Source organism: Lissotriton helveticus, chromosome 2_1 (genome assembly GCF_964261635.1).
Source record: "Lissotriton helveticus chromosome 2_1, aLisHel1.1, whole genome shotgun sequence".
NCBI lineage: Eukaryota > Metazoa > Chordata > Amphibia > Caudata > Salamandridae > Lissotriton > Lissotriton helveticus.
This window is the reverse complement of record NC_136059.1, coordinates 463,761,923-463,777,706: the sequence shown is the minus strand read 5'-3', so window position 1 is coordinate 463,777,706 and position 15,784 is coordinate 463,761,923.

Below are 15,784 nucleotides of genomic sequence, written 5' to 3'. Positions count from 1 at the left end.
CTGTAATAAACCTGCAGAAACTCCTACTACCTCGAATCTTGACTCTTATTTTATTGAGCTATCTGTTATGCTATAAGTCTAGTCAAAAATAGGGTATTATTTATTTATTTACCACACTAAGCTGGCTAAAATGCTAGCTGTGGACCTTCTACCTTTTTCTTTTGTAGAAGCGGTAGGTTTTCTTGAATTAGTTGCAACGCTCTGCCCTAAATGGAAGGTTCCGAGCCGGTTCTATTTTGCCAGAGTTGCGGTTCCAGCACTACATGAAGATGTGCTGCAGGCGATTGGGGCAGCTTTGCAGAAGAGTGCTGTTCACACAATACATCTGACAACAGACATGTGGACCAGTGGCCCAGGCGATGATTACATGTGCATCACTGCACACTGGGTCTCTTTTTCAGGTGTTATAGCAAAGCTAAACGCAGGTGTTGACCCGGACCAAGTTTTCAAAGCTGCTCGGAAACATGCAACACTAGCCATGTTTGCCTTGGAGAAAAGTCACACAGCAGAAAACCTTTTGGAAGAGTTTGACAAAAAGGTGTTGTCAATGCTATCCCCCCTAAAACGCAAGATTGGTTATGTTTCCACGGATAATGGCGCCAATGTAGTTAAGGCCATGTCACAGGGTCACCATGTTAGAGTGCCGTGTTTGGCGCACTGTATCAACCTGGTAGTTCAAAAATTCTTGAGTGATAAAGAGAGTCCAGCGTTCGAGGTAATGGCCACCTGCCGCAAAATGTGCAACCATTTCAGCCATTCTTTTAAGGCCCGGAAGCATCTGCGGAGACTGCTACTTCAACGTGGAATGCCAGTGAAAGCACTCATCCAGGAGGTGGCAACACGTTGGAACTCAACCTTCTACATGCTTGAGCGTCTGCATGAGCAGTATACGGTACTCGATCACTATTTCTTGACAGAGGCTACATCTCAGAAGGAGGACCTGCGGATGAGTAAGGCGCAATGGGCCATAGTTAAAAGCCTGACAGACATGCTTCGTCCTTTTGAGTTCTTCACGCGTGCAGTCAGCCAGGAGGACTGTAATTTGGGAAAAGCTATCCCATTGTTGTGCATACTGGAGCACCAACTGATGGCGGTTTCTTCTGAGTTTGAAAAAGATGAAAAAAAAAAAAAACATTTCATTTTGTCTGAGAAATTATTACATCGCCTACGTGGTGATGAACGTCTTAAAAACATCAACTCAGATCAGCATTACATTTGTGCTACTATTCTGGATCCACGCTACAAAAAGGCGCTGGCAGACAACGCATTCTTTCCTTTCGCTGATGCAGATGTTCAAAAGTACAAACATTGGTTAGCCTGGTCAGCCAAGAGGTTTGAAAAAGAACGGCAGGTTATTGAAGGAGAAGCCAGTACATCAGCATCAGCATCAGCAGGCCATCCGCAGTCACAAGAATCCACTTCTGCACCTGTGGCTGGGGCACAAGTGACCTCTCAGCCGTTAAAGACACCGGCAACTGGATCATCTGCACCACACACAATGACAACACTAACAGTGGCTGGGGAGGAGGATTGGCTAAGTTTGATGGGGTATGGTTCTCTAAAAAATGTCACAGGCACAGCAAAAAGTAAGCAAAGTGGAGGAACAGTTGATGACCTTGAGTCGATGGTGCAGGACTATCTGAATGACTCAACAGTGGTCTTTCTTAATGAGGAGCCATTGCAGTATTGGCATGGCAAAAAACAATTGTGGCCACAGCTCTACAACCTGGCTATAAACTATTTGTCTTGCCCACTCGCAAGTGTGTCTTCTGAACGTGTTTTCAGTGCTGCTGGTGGCATTGTAACTGCCAAACGGAGCCGCCTATCGCCCAAAAATGTGGAGCGGCTGACAATGATCAAGATGAATCAGCACCTCATACCACCAGATTACAAAGTGCGAGAAAGCACGCCACATGAAGACGATGAGGACAGCAACGTAGATGAGGGGATTTTTTCTCTGTTCGGTGCCACTGACCTCATCCAGCCTGAATTCGCAGAGTATGATGACGAAATCTTGTTCTTATTCCCTGACACCGAGCCCTGAAAATGAGACAATCAATCAAGAACTTTCTTTTTCGTCCTTATTCACTTTTATTCCTGTGTGCTTTGTGTCTCTCTTTCTTTGTTTTGCACAGTTAATTTAATTCAAACTTTAATCACCTAATCCCAAAAAGAAGACCATCATCAGAACTGTCTTCACTTGTTTGCTTATTGATTTGAAGGTGCCGCAGTCTACATTCCTCAGGTTCACAAGTTCTGAAGAACATGCTCCTCTATCCTCCTCCTCCAGACTGCGATTTCCCTCCAAGCAGAGTGCTGGATTACGCACAATGAAGAAAGACTCAGCACTTGTGGGGGTGTTGTACTTCTTTGCGGGTGAGTTGACGGTTTTGGGCCCATTGCTGTGAAGCTCTAATAATGGACAAAAGTGTTTTGGACCAAATATGAGGTGGAAATTTCTTGCCGTTTTTGCTGACTTGCTTGCCTTTGAGGTGCTCTTTGGCGGGGTTCCGGGGGTTTGTGTGTAATTTTTGGTGTCTGTCGAAGCACTGCTGCGACAGTCTAATCTTGATTGCATTTGCTTTTCAGGAAATCCGTGGTGGAAAACAGGAGTTATGATGATTGATGATGACCTAGCTGCACAGCGTGTTACTTTGGACCGAAGGCCGAGAGATATTGTAAGTATGAGATTTAGCTTTTTCGCTGTTTGGGGGTGTTGTCGGGTGTTTTTTTGCGGGTGGGTTGGCGCCGGCGGGTCTTGCCTGGGGCATTCCTGGGAAGGTCTAATACCGGATACAAGTGTTTTGGACAAAATCCATAAGGAACAGCCTTTTTTTTGCCATTTCTTCAGACATCTTGCTCAATGTAGCGTTTTGGGGGGCTTCCTGCTGTTCGTGGGTGGGTTGCGGCCGGGGTCTCTGTCGAAGCACTGCTGCGACAGTCTAATCTTGATTGCATTTGCTTTTCAGGAAATCCGTGGTGGAAAACAGGAGTTATGATGATTGATGATGATGACGACCTAGCTGCACAGCGCCGCGTTTGGACCGAAGGCCGAGAGACATTGTAAGTATGAGATTTAGCTTTTTCGCTGTTTGGTGGTGTTGTGTCGCGTGTTTTTTTGCGGGTGGGTTGGCGCCGGCGGGTCTTGCCTGGGGCATTCCTGGGAAGGTCTAATACCGGATACAAGTGTTTTGGACAAAATCCATAAGGAACAGCCTTTTTTTTGCCATTTCTTCAGACATCTTGCTCAATGTAGCGTTTTGGGGGGCTTCCTGCTGTTCGTGGGTGGGTTGCGGCCGGGGTCTCTGTCGAAGCACTGCTGCGACAGTCTAATCTTGATTGCATTTGCTTTTCAGGAAATCCGTGGTGGAAAACAGGAGTTATGATGATTGATGATGATGACGACCTAGCTGCACAGCGCCGCGTTTGGACCGAAGGCCGAGAGACATTGTAAGTATGAGATTTAGCTTTTTCGCTGTTTGGTGGTGTTGTGTCGCGTGTTTTTTTGCGGGTGGGTTGGCGCCGGCGGGTCTTGCCTGGGGCATTCCTGGGAAGGTCTAATACCGGATACAAGTGTTTTGGACAAAATCCATAAGGAACAGCCTTTTTTTTGCCATTTCTTCAGACATCTTGCTCAATGTAGCGTTTTGGGGGGCTTCCTGCTGTTCGTGGGTGGGTTGCGGCCGGGGTCTCTGTCGAAGCACTGCTGCGACAGTCTAATCTTGATTGCATTTGCTTTTCAGGAAATCCGTGGTGGAAAACAGGAGTTATGATGATTGATGATGATGATGACGACCTAGCTGCACAGCGCCGCGTTTGGACCGAAGGCCGAGAGACATTGTAAGTATGAGATTTAGCTTCTTCGCTGTTTGGTGGTGTTGTGTCGGGTGTTTTTTTGCGGGTGGGTTGGCGGGTCTTGCCTGGGGCATTCCTGGGAAGGTCTAATACCGGCTAGAAGTTAGTTGGACAAAATCCATAAGGAAACACCAGTTTTGGCACTTTGTAAGTTAGGGTTCGTTAGGGTTAGCCCTAGCAGCAGGATTGCATGTGTTTAGGGGGGTTCTATTGCAACGCGGTTCTGTTGTTGTAGAGCACTGTTGGAGCGATGCTGGCTATGGATACTTTTGCTTGCAGGCAAGTGGTTTGAATACAATCCACGGTCTGTATTTGGGTCTACTGTTACTTTCAAAGTACGTTTTGTAACCATTTTTCTGCTAGGCATCATCAAAGTGTGACTTTTTGAACCACACAGCGTACATACCTTTTATTTATTTATCAGTGGTATTGTAATAGCACTTCCTGTTTTCCGTTCAATAATTACAGGCCGGGTTTCAGTCAACATCCGCCAGGCAGGCAGTGGACAGGGTGTCTCTTCTGTCAGTGGTCACCACCACATTGATGGACGAAGCGTCAGCTGGAATGGAGGAGTGCCGCCAATAAGAGGAATTGTTTGCTGCATGCAACTTACTTACCAATTTCAACAGGACAACTCCAACAACATACGCAATACAGATACAGTATCCATTGTTGTCTTTTATTCTATGAGTGTGACTGCATGTGCTTACCTTTACTTTGTAACCAAAGATTGTCTGTAAACTCTGTATCTTCAATTATTGTTTGTCCATGCTCTGCTTTTTTTTTCTTCTCTCAACAAAACCTACCCAAAAAGAAACCCCCATTCCCATCCATTTTACAAACCCTAACCCTCTTCCCCCGGGCTGTGTTGTTTTGCTTGATGTCTGACTAAAATGACATCAATAATTCCACACACTTGCTGGGGAGGATAAGGTGATAGCAGCAACAGGCTGGTGAAGGAATACGAGGATATCTTCTAGACTTACTCAGCTTCAGTACTATATCTTCTAGTAGTAGTAGCCAATGTCAAATAAATTCAACGCAAGTACTAGTTATACTTGCAATACTTTACCATTTGTTAGGCTACATTATGGCACTGTTCTAGTGTACTGTCACCTGCTATTTTCTCGATCGTACCGTAACCGTTGTAATGCTACAGTAAGGAGTACAAACAAGGTTTCGTTTTCTTTTTTTCCATAGGCATGCAACTGCCACTGTGTCACACCACTAGTAACACCGCAATGAGGAAATGTCACCCGCCCAGGAATGACAACGTTAATCCCCATTTCACCTGGAGCCAGCCCTGGGCCTAGCCCTAATTTCTAACACAAATTACAGGTAAGATAAGCGTTTGGTGGGAGGTAGTATAATGGAGTATTATTTCGGAGTAGACAAGAGTTTGACGGTTGTACTACTAAAGTCCTACGACTGTTCAGGAAAACAAAGTTACTGTTACACCCCCGCCCCCCACCCACCAGACTGAAAAGCAGTAAAAAACAGGTATGGTCAGATAAAGTAGTTGAAAAATATATTTATTTATCCCTAACAAAATAATCTCCCTCACCCACCCTAACCCCAACGATTGTCTCTGAAACGTCCCAAAACGATCCCAACTCCCAAATCCCACCCCCCAAAAGTCTATAAAAAAAGGGCAAGGGACACTCCACTACTGGAGGGTGCTGGTGCTGGTGCATGATGCGGCATGGGCATCATACTCCTTGCGGAGGGTGGCAAGCTCGGAGCGGAGGCCCTTAACCAAGGTCTTATACCTCAGGACCTCCTGCTCCAGGTTGGACATGCGGACTCGTAGGCGGTGTTGGCGTTCCTTGCAGCTCCTGTGGGGGGCAGCTGGTGTTTCGGGTGCTTGGCGGTGGCGGTCGGCTTTCTTAGCCCGGCTCGGTCCCGCTGGTTTAGTCACGGAGGAGGATGCAGTCGAAGATGTTGCCCCGCTCGACTGCGTGTCCTCCTCCTCCTCCAGGGCCACCAGCCGCCGATACTCGGCGACTGTGGCCTCCAGCCTCCGTTGCCGGGCCAATCTAGCCTGCTCCCTCCTTGTTGTTGATTTGGAAGAAGGAGCAACTATATGAAGAAAGAAAGACATAGTCTGTAACCAATGCTCCTTATTAATAACACAAAGTGATTGAGCCGAAAGTTGGGTCACAGAGTACAAGTAGCAAATTGAAAGCACAGTACATAACTATTGAGGACAGTATCTATGTAACCCTCCCACTTCTGCATCCTTGCTCTAACAGTAGTGGTAGTTTAATGAACTAATTCTACGACCACTATGGACTTCCATTACAGTCGACTATGACAGTACACCAGTCTTATTCTTCTTCTTCTCTCTTGTTTAGGGAAATGGGTACGTTATCTTATGCAAGCCGGCAGAATGACATGGACACAGCACAGTGAAGTTGCACCCGAGAAAAAAAGTTGCACACCATGATGATGGAGACAGACTTGCGTTACTGTACCGGTCCAGTACATGCAGGTGGTGAAGCTATTACTTTTCTATTACGGGTGGCACTGAGAATACTCTGTTACAAGGGCTACTGCTTAATTAATTTACCTTTCACCCTACAGTGCAAATGAGTACTAGAAAAGGAAACTGAAGAAGCTAACTAATTTGATTATCTATCACTTCACATGGGACGTATTTAATGACAGATGAGATGACTTTAGGTGCTTTGCTTAATATTGAGTGAACACAGTGATACACCCACACATGAATGACGTACTACAAGTAAACTAAAGTTATTAAGAGAGGTACGGAGTGTCCACCGTAATAACCAGATATATGCTGTGAATGCAAACGCAATACAAAGTACTGCTACTATTCATGGTAGTATTGGACACATTTACAATTTCTTTTCCTTGCCTTCCCTGCACTGGGACGGACGTGCGGGTGCGGTGGTACATGCTCTTCAAGGTAACACTTACTTCACCTGGCGACCATCTACTCTCTCTAGATACACATTTGCTATGTAAGAGTCAGAGAATACCATGCTCCAGGCATCCATTCATTCAAAGTATACGCACACATACAGTTTCTGTTTCACCCACCCAGGCTGCTGTCCTTCCACCCATCCTTGCTTCATCATTGACCCAGCCATGCACCATACCATATTCTTTCCTTCCCAGCCACCTCTGGGTCCAAGCAAACACATATCGTTCTTCTTTGCCAGCCATCATACAAGTTCGCGTCCCACTTACTTACACCCTTCTTTCGCTTTTCGTTCATCCCATCCATCACGTTCGTCTAAGAACTTATTGGGATTCTTCTCACCAAAAACTTCACAGCTAAGTCGAAGTACATTTCGAGGAGGCTACTACCTGGTTGATTTGTAATTGTAATACACCCGTGCAGAAAGCACACTATGCAGTCTTCAATCTCAATAAGTAAGGAATATATAGCTTACCTGTTTCCGCCACCACCGTTTGATCCCCCACAGGAACGGCCACCAGCTCTTCTACCGCCGCATCCTCCCCAGAGGCCTCCGAGTCCAAGTCCAACACATCAGCCACCTCCGCGCTGGCCCCGTCACCAGATGTTACACCTACAAAGTACATTTAAGAAAGTTAGAATACACCACTCACTACTATATAATATTTGGTCTAGGAGAAATGTTAAAAACACAGAATACAATGTAATAATTTGTGACTGTCTACTCCATAGTAAAAATGTCCCATTTTCCAGGGAAGGCTGTTGTCTTGCTGCACTTTTATGCACAACTGATGAATGCTTGCTTTTGATTTTTAACACGCACCACTTTTTCTCCTAACAGACAGAAGCTTGACTCCTGAGTCCTAAGAACACGACCAGGATCAAGTTCAAAGTAGGTGAGAGTTCGGCTCGACCACAAGAAATGTGTCCAATTAATCGTCAGCACTAACCACTTTTCCGTTTACAGTTAAATAGTTTTATGACAAAGTAGATTTCAATAAATGTGTTTACTTTTAATAAAGCTTTTACACTTAAATAGACTCTGTGGTTTTTGTTCCTCTAGACTAGAGTGGATGAGCTAAAGGTTTTGGAATTTTTGCAAGCATGAGTGCCTCTGACACTTCTTAACTGTGCTGTGACTCCGTACTACTCTCTTGTCCTGCGTACGATAATCTAGAGATCATTGGGGATCTATAATCGGTGACTTCGGGAGCTGAATGACTCTGCCACACTATCTAGTCAGTAAGGAGACAGTGCATAGAGGTATTGCTGAATATAATGGGAGTCCAATGGAATTGCCAAATGTCCAATCTTAGTTAGCTACACAGACAGACTAATAAGAATAGTCTAGTAATACCACAGGGAGTCATCATATTCGAGGCAGGATAAGAATTTATATCCAGTCTACAAGAAGATCAAAGACGATTTAGAAAAAATCGAATGAGGAACGCTAGGAAAAAATAGGTACTGTTTAGTAAAATGTAAACTTACTGGGGCCAGCAAAGGAGCCCTCGCCTGCCCGATCCTGGCCTGCATCCTCAGCACCCTCCTCCTGTGTCCTCTTGCCCTTGGGGGGAGCTGATGTACAACATGAAAGAAAGAAAAACCATAAAACATGGATGAGATTTTTCAACCAAATCAAACATTTCAAAAGAACAATAACAACATATTTTGGAAAAATAGCAAATAGATAGACAACTATTCCACGGGATCTATCTCATGTGGTATACTACGTTATTCGTATTGCCTGATTTGCGGAACGTTGACTTAGAAAGTTCCTATGTAACTCAATAAACAGACTACTAAAGAGGTTTGCCTAGGCCTGGCACTGCAGGCAGTAGTGCACAACACGTGACAGACAAAGTCCATCCTGCTTGCAGATCAGTGAATACTCAAACTATCAATCCACCCGCCACCACCGCCACTATTTCTTCTGATAGCCATGTGACTGTCTAAAGGAAGGACACTGGACTTCAGTCTGTTGGGGCTGATTTATAAGTCCCTTGCGGAAGTTGCGGCTGATTTTCCTCCATTGTTGCGTGCCTTTTCTGACGCAGCGGCAGAACAAAAGACTCGCCATGGTGTTGGTGCGGCGTATATATTAAAAAAAAAACCACATATGGGCATATGGGCGATGCATCACGTTGTAAAGCCCTGCGCCATCAGGGGGCGTTCCGGCGCAAGGGAGGGCGTACCTGCGCAGGAACGAATCCTAAAAGTGGCTGAGGGAAATCTACAAGATGTCAATCAGTCATTTTTATGACAATGATGCATGACTCAAACCCTGCGCGCTTGAAGCCGACGTACGGCTTGATGCAGCATTGGGGAGATAGGGTACCCCAGAGCATTGCTGGAGCTGCGCCATCGTTGGCACGCAACTCCAGCAATGCGCTGCCTTTACGGCACAGATGCGTAAGGCTTCTGTGACGTTTTGGGCCAATGGGTGGTGGTGGCATGGCACACAATTACTGCCGCATCCCTGCTACTTTGCAGGGATGCGCCGGTAATTGAAAATATGACCCTTACTGTCTAGCATTACGCAGTTCTTTTCTTTACAGTACACTGATACATAATTTCTCAGGCCAATGAAATGCTTCTGAACACAACATACAAAACAAAGAAGCATAGTAGCAAGCAAGGCTACTGAGAAGGAGAGCAGTGCACCTGAAAATGAAATGCATAGAAGATTTTGAAATATAATTTACCTCAATGTAATCGGCAGCATTATTGCTCTTGGTAAAGAACAAAGATTTGCAAATAACAGAGCAGGATAAAACAGAGTAGTAAATGTACTACTACTACTACTCACCAAGCCCGGGGACCTCTACGCCGAGCGCGTCCAGCAAGTCCCGCTCCCGGTCCATGACATCGGTCCAGCGGTGGGTGGCCTGGTTATATGTGCGCCGGACCCCAGAGATCTTGTACATGGCCCGGCACACCTTCTCCCACCGCTGGCGGCGCTCCCGGATGCCATAGCCGGTCGCGATCTTGCCGCCTCCCAGGATCGTCTTGGGGAGGCGGCGCTGGACATGGAAGATCAGTGCCGCCACTTCCTCCGCGCTAAAGATCTCCCTCGGGACCACTTGCTCCCCCCTTAAACGCCCGCACGGGAGCCGGGCACGGGGTGCGGGACCCTTCCCCTTCTCAGGGTGCTTCCCGGCTCCCTTTACCATGGTCTGGGCAGAAATAAACTTAAATGATAAAGAAGAAATAGAATAGTGAAGAAGAAAATAAAAGAGTTTAAAAAAGTAGTTTAAAAGTAACTAAAAGCTGCAGAAAACACAAAAATATAGAGCTAGAAAAATAGAGGGTTAGATAATAAGTAAAATTAGATCAAAAAAACTTCAAACAAGCAAAGGATGGCAGAGATTGAGAGAGGATAGAGAAAGCATGCCCAGAACCATAGCAATGAATGAGAAACAAGATGGCCGCGCCCGTTCACGACCGCGTGGGTAAGTTCGCGCGAGATTTTCCTTGCGAGTACGCGCGAACTTGTACTCGCGAGCAGCACACTTTGCGAGATTACACATAGCGGGCGGAAACGGAATTACGTCACGCCAACAAGATGGCCGCGCCCGTGTACGACCGATAGGGTAACTTGGCAAACGAATAGCTAGAAGCGCCTCGCGAACACGCGCAAGATCACGCGAACATACACGTCGCAACAAAAACAATTTTGTATTCGCACGTATTCGCGGCTTCCGAAATCGATCTCGCACGGATTCGCGCCCCAAATAACGCGCGAAATTGCAAAAAAAACGATTTTAGCTAAAATGAAAGCAATGAGCAGGTGCAAAAGTTCAAACTTAACATTAGTAACATTCAAGGTAGTGCTTCCTGATGGGCCCCTCCAGAGTTTGCAACAATTCTATGACCCTGCTATGACCCAAACAGCAGGCTCATAGAATAGCACCATAAAGGTCCTGTAAAAAAAAAATTTCACTGCAACAAAAAGCAAATTACAGATAAGGAAGGAAGCAGGTGCCAGCCAGACTGGAACTTTCAAAATTACTGACACATTAATGAAACACAAATTAATTGATGGCAGTTGAAGAAGGGCAGGTGTGCTAGCTTTTTTCAACCACCATAATCTACAGTAATAAATAAACCTAATAGGTGCCTGTGAGGATGTACTAGAGGGTGGCATGGGTGTCCCAGAGGGTGGCAGTGGTGAAACAGAGGGTGCTGTGAACCTGTGATGATAAACCAGACGTAGAAACAACATAGTCGCGGCCGTTGCAAGCCGAAAAGTAAGTTCGCAATTGCGAACTTGTCCCAAAATCGGCGCGAACACGCGCCAACACAAAAAACGGAAAAATCCGCAAGTCCGCTAGAGTTCGCGGATCTTCGCGGATTGCGAATCCGTAAATACGCAAGTTCGCGGATTGCCAATCCGCAAAATCCACCCATGCTTAATGGTAATCAGCATTGTTAGACTGGTAAACAGTATGAACAATTCAAGCATGTTAATTGTTGTTAATGTTCGCCTACTCCTATCTGTACCTACACTATAGTAAAGAAATCATAGCCATAGCATTATTCTGCCAGGTCAATTGGGATAGTCTAACCCCCATTCCTTGGTTTTAAGCGTCAAGAAGCCAGTCACAGTGCACAGGTTATCATCCTTAGCAGGATGGAGATCGGTGTCAGTAGAGCTGCATCTCAGTCACAGTCTGCAGCGGTTCCGTGAAAATTCCTAGCATAGAAATGCTCCTCTCAAAGAGCATTAGCATGGAAGCTGTTTATATAATAAAACACTATTCTTTTCAACTGTGCCAGAGGTGCAGAGAACCCTATTTGGTTTCATCTAGTTAAAATGAAGTGTCTCCTAACAAGTACAGAAAGAAAGGAAAACAGTGGCATCATGTTCTTCATGTATGACCCTGGAACTAACTATACAGACTACAGGGCATCAGTGCCTATCAAAAACACACAAAAAGCACATTCACATATTAGCAGAAAAGTGGAGATTTATGGAAAACGGCACAACGAGAAAGAGAAGTCAACTTAAGGAGTTGAATATAAAATGGAGAATATAAGAAATCGCACCCTCCCCTTGATCGTAAAGAAGACTTATTCACAAAAAGCTAGTGAAATTAATAAGCATTTAAAAGACAAAGGATTATGTAATGTAAAGCCTTAATATCGTAAGCACAATAAAACCTATTAAAAATGGCAATAAAAGGGGCCGTGGCCTGGCGGCAACCAAGATGGCCGCATAACACCGCGGCGCTACTGAGGGTAAGCCAGAGGCCCCAAAAATCCTACTAATATCCTACCGCGTCACTGACTTAATAACCGGATTCCGCCGGCGGGGGTGCTCCGGAGTCGGAGGGAGTTACTCCGGTCCCTCTCCATCAACGGATGACACAGCGGCGGCGCCCGACGGCCGGGAGTCGCCCGGGGCCTGGATCGGAGAAGTGAGGGGAGGAAAGCACCGGCCTTGCGTGATAGACGGACCGGGCTCGGCAGAGGCGCTTCGGCGCCAGATAACGTGGAGAGCGGAGGCTCCGGGGTAGGAGGGTGCAGACCCCTATAATCGGCAGCCTTACCGGCAATATTAACTTGTGCATTCTGGTAGAGGGCGAAGGCCAATCGTGAGTGGCGCGAGCCGGAGGGGCAGACGACCCGGGAGGGCGGGTCTCAGACCCACGTGTCGGGGGAAAGCAGCTGCCTAGGGCCCTGGGGTGAGGAAGAGAGCTCATCGGCGCCGAACAGGGAGGGGAACGAAGGCCTGGGGGAAGGGAGAAGCGAGCGCTGTCCTGTGAGCGCCCCCCCAGCGACATTGCTTGGCGCCCTCAGGGAGGGAGTGAGGGCCGGCCACGAGTCTCGCACACCAGCAGGGCAGAGGGCTCGTGAGGGTCCTCGTTCCAGGCATCAGCAGGCGGAGGGAGCCAGAGGAGACCGGGAGTAGAGGCGAGGGAGGGGTCGACAGAGCAGATCTGGGTGAGATTGCTGGTGACGAGAGAGGTACTGTGCCCCAGATTCAGGGGGACGTGGTGCAGCCCGTGGGAGGGCCCTCTAACAGCAAAGGTCCCCGGAGGTGGTCGGACCCCGGGACGAAGGACACTGCACACCTGGGTGAGGCAATAGTGGCCCTTGGCAGGTAACCCAGGGAGAGAGCGGGGCCGGAGGGCCCCGGGGGAGCTGCCCCCGAGCTGTGGAGGAGGCGAAAGATTGCGCTACGGTGAACACGGTGAGGAGACATCACAGACAGGCGGCCCAGTCGAGAGCCCAAGCACTATACAAGCGTACACCTGCCAGGATCGGGGTAGATGGCGCTAGGAGCACGTGGCCGGAATAATGGCAGAGTGACCGAGGACCCGGGAAAGCGGTGCGGCTCCGCTGGCGCCTCGTGGTCATCATCTAAGACAGCAATGAAGTCCAAAAACTCCACCACCACACAAGCCAACACCATGGACAAGTATACGGCCCCGGCGGGTGTGAGGCCCCCACTGGGAACGTGACCGAGGCGCCGAAACCATCTCTGACCACTATAATGCAGGCCATACAAACTCTGGGCACCACGCTAGAGTCCAAGATCGACAGAGTCACCATTGAGATGGCGCTGCAACGGGCGGACCTCAATAAAACTTCGGAGAAGGCCACGCAGAATGCCACGGACATTGTGGAGCTTCAGCGCACCACCAAGATGCTGCAACAGCAGGTCCAGCACCTGACCCACCAACAGAAGCAAGCAGCGGCCAGGCTGGAGGACCAGGAAGGAAGGGCCCGTAGGAACAATATACGGGTGGTGGGAGTACCGGAGAAAATGGAGGGGCTGAGTGTTGATTTGTTTTTGGAGGACATTATACTAAATCACCTCAAACCCAAACGCCTCTCAATTTTTTTTGTCATTGAGCACGCACACCGGGCGCTGATCCCCCCGCCTCGTCCTGGGGCTCCCCCGAGGACAATAATCGCTCGGCTCCTCAATTTTAGGGATCGGGACGCCGTTTTGCAGGCGGCCCGCCAACATGAGGACCTTCAGATTAACAATGCTACGATTAGATTCTTTCCCGATTTTACGTGTAAAGTCCAGCAGGAGCACCGCTCGTTCGATGGAGTCAAAAAAGAGCTTCGTGAGCATGGCATCAAATAGATGATGATCTTCCCGGCGCGTCTCAAGATTCTGGCAAACGGAAAATCCTTCTTCTTCACATCCCCAGAGGAAGCCATAGCCTGGCTGGAGGAGAATGCGCAGCCTTCGGGTGGTCCAAGGCCGGGTGACAGTTCGAGGAACACGGGTGCCCGATCCCCGACTTCATCTATGGGCTCAACGGGGAGGGAGTGTCGGATGCAAGGCGATCCCCGAACACCAGACAGGACTAGGGCGCGGAGCCTGTCTGCCTCGCCGGACATGGGATGAAACTGCTGAGAACGGCCTGATGTAAAGGGCACGGAAGGAGTGCAGGTAAAGTATATTGACTCTCCTGTCAGTAAGACTGCTGGGACACTGAGGTGGCGAAGGGACATTATCCAAACCTGGCCTGGGGGGGTAACGAACCCCTAGCGGCCATGCTTTAACGAACTGTTGGTGATGATGGGGGGGTGGTTTGTTCCACTCGGGAGGCTTACATTTTTTGCCCTATCTCCCTTATAACGACATGGTGGGATGGTTAGATCGCTATGGCGGGGGGCCGGGTGACACCCTCAGGTTGCCAGTCTGGTTGTAACACTAACCCCTAGGTTTTCGTTGTAAGGGCTACAGGCGCTCTGCTTGTTGGGGTATGTCGGGCCCGGTTGGCCTGCGAAGCAGGGTAGCAGGGTGGGGGGGTTCTGGAGGTTGGGGGGAAGGTTGAAAGTTTGCTATTTGCAATTATGTTGGTGCATTGCACAGTTCTTTTGGCTCCGAAGGCACAGATGGTGGGCAGGTTGGTGGTGAGGGGCGTTGGGGATGAGCAACCGTCCTTAAAGGTTTTTTTGCTAGATGTTAAAATAATAATAATAATAATAATAGGGGCATTTGTAAAGCGCTGAGTTACGCGCACCGGCGTGTCCCCGCGCTGACGGTAAGAAAAGCAAAAAACAAGGAAAACAGTACTAGCAGGCCAAAATTATCTGGTGTAGAGGTAGGTTTTTAACTTAGCTCGGAATCTCGTTTCTGTTTGTTTCAGGCGAAGGTCTACTGGGAGTTTGTTCCAGTGGTTGGGGGCCAAGTGCCTAAAGGACCTGCCTCCCATGCGAGCTTTCTTTACCCTGGGAGTCCTCAGCAGTCCTCCGCCCGCAGATCTAAGCGCTCTAGGAGGTTCATAGGCTTCGATCAGTTTCTGCAAAGGTCGGGGCGCCCTACCATACAAAATCCGATGACACGTGCAGAGAGCTTTGTACTCAATTCTGCTCTTTACCGGAAGCCAGTGAAGTTTTTGTAGAGCCAGCTTCGAGGGCGCCCTTTTGGGCAGCCTAAGAATCAGGCGTCCCGCCGCATTCTGCAGCACTTGAAGACGTGCAACGCTTTTACTCGGTGCCCCAAGGTACAGCAAGTTCGCGTAGTCAAGCCTTGCGGTCACCAAGGCATGCACTAAGGTTTGACGCGCTTCCAATGGCAGAAGGTCTAAAACCTTCTTCAGTCTCTTCAGGACCCCAAAACAGACTCCGACCACCCAATTGATCTGAGGCCCGAAGGTAAGAGCCGCATCAAACCAAACGCCAAGATTTTTGGCCTCCTGACAAGGGGTAGGAGTAGATCCGAGACAGGATGGCCACCAGGCTGACGACCAAGCCGACTGGGCTCTCCCTACCACCAGCACCTCTGTCTTGCTGCCGTTTAACTTCAGACAAGTCATGGCCATCCAATCGGCAAGATCTTTCATGCACGACTGGAAGCCATCTGCAGCAAGACAGGGCGCGTGCGACAGGGAGATGACCAGCTGCGTATCGTCAGCATATGTCACCAATTGGAGGCCATAGCTCTCCACAATTGATGCAACGGGCGCCACATACAAGTTAAAAAGGGTCGGGCTCAGGGACGAGCCCTGCGGCACG